Raw genomic sequence first — 2,005 nt, 5'->3', positions numbered from 1 at the left:
CCGGCCCAACCCGACCAGAGGACACCGTCCAACCCGACCAGAGGACACCGTCCAACCCGACCAGAGGACACCGTCCAAGACCTGAGGACACCGTCCAACCTGACCTGAGGACACCGTCCAACCCGGGACCAGAGGACACCGTCCAACCCGACCTGAGGACACCGGGCCCAACCCGACCTGAGGACACCGTCCAACCCGGGACTAGAGGACACCGCCCAACTCCGACCAGAGGACACCGCCCAACCCGGACCAGAGGACACCGTCCAACCCGACCAGAGGACACCGGGCCCAACCCGGACCTGAGCTGCCAGGCTTGAAGAGGACCGACCAGATACACATTTAATTAGCACTAAGGTGTGAAGTTGTGCGCCTTTGGGCCCAACAAATGTCAGGCATCTTTTGAAGCGCCCCTGAAGCCCCCAACCGCTGTTCAGAGACCATCCACTGGCATTTTCTACAAGAAATCTGCCTCCACAAATAAATTGGGTCTGACACCTTCTCCCACTGCTTGGAGTCCACCTGGCGATCTGTTCACCGGCTGCCCTGGCCTCTCTCCTCTCTCCCCCTGTCTGGTACAGGTACCTCCACCACACTCCCCTGTCTGGTACAGGTACCTCCACCACACTCCCCTGTCTGGTACAGGTACCTCCACCACACTCCCCTGCTCTGGTACAGGTACCTCCACCACACTCCCCTGTCTGGTAAAGGTACCTCACCACACTCCCCTGTCTGGTACAGGTACCTCCACCACACTCCCTGTCTGGTACAGGTACCTCCACCACACTCCCCTGTCTGGTACAGGTACCTCCACCACACTCACGACACACTGGTTGATGCTTATTTATAAAACCCTCTTAGGTCTCTCTATCCGAGAGATCTACTGCAGCCTCATCCTTCACATACAACAACCTGTCTGCCAGTCACATTCTGTTAAAGGTCCCCAAAGCAAAAACATCCCTGGGTCGCCCTTTTTCAGTTCGCTGCAGCTTGCGACTGGTCGAGCTGCAACAAAACACTCAAACTGGACAGTTTTATCTCCATCTCTTCATTCAAAGACTTAAATCATAGACCCTCTTACTGAAAAGGTGTGTCTGCTTTGTGATGTATTGATGTTTCTACCTTCTAGACCTTTCTGCTGTTGACTGGGCACAATAATGTTTGTACCATGGTTTGTTCTGCTACCATGTTGTTGTTATGTTGTGTTGCTACCATGTTGTTGTCATGTTGTGTTGCTACCATGTTGTTGTCATGTTGTGTTGCTACCATGTTGTTTTGCTACCATGTTGTGTTGCTACCATGTTGTGTTGCTACCATGTTGTTGTCATGTTGTTCTGCTACCATGTTGTGTTGCTACCACGTTGTGTTGCTACCATGTTGTGTTGCTACCATGTTGTTGTCATGTTGTTCTGCTACATGTTGTGTTGCTACCACGTTGTTCTGCTACCATGTTGTGTTGCTACCATGTTTTTTTGCTACCATGTTGTTGTCATGTTGTGCTGCTACCACGTTGTTGTCATGTTGTGTTGCTACCATGTTGTTGTCATGTTGTGTTGCTACCATGTTGTTGTCATGTTGTGTTGCTACCACGTTGTTGTTATGTTGTGTTGCTACCATGTTGTTGTCATGTTGTGTTGCTACCATGTTGTTGTCATGTGGTGTTGCTACCATGCGGTGTTGTCATGTTGTGTTGCTACCATGTTGTTGTTATGTTGTGCTGCTACCATGCGGTGTTGTCATGTTGTGTTGCTACCATGTTGTTGTCATGTTGTGTTGCTACCATGTTGTTGTCATGTTGTTACCATGTTGTTGTCATGTTGTGTTGCTACCATGTTGTTGTCATGTTGTGTTGCTACCATGTTGTTGTTATGTTGTGCTGCTACCATGTTGTTGTTATGTTGTGCTGCTACCATGTTGCTGTCATGTTGTGTTACATAAAGGTTACATAAAGGTTACATAAAGGTTACATAAAGGTTACATAAAATAAAACAGTCCGAGGCTTTCCTAC

Source organism: Oncorhynchus keta, unplaced genomic scaffold (genome assembly GCF_023373465.1).
Source record: "Oncorhynchus keta strain PuntledgeMale-10-30-2019 unplaced genomic scaffold, Oket_V2 Un_contig_2321_pilon_pilon, whole genome shotgun sequence".
NCBI lineage: Eukaryota > Metazoa > Chordata > Actinopteri > Salmoniformes > Salmonidae > Oncorhynchus > Oncorhynchus keta.
Note: the sequence above shows the minus strand (reverse complement) of the source record.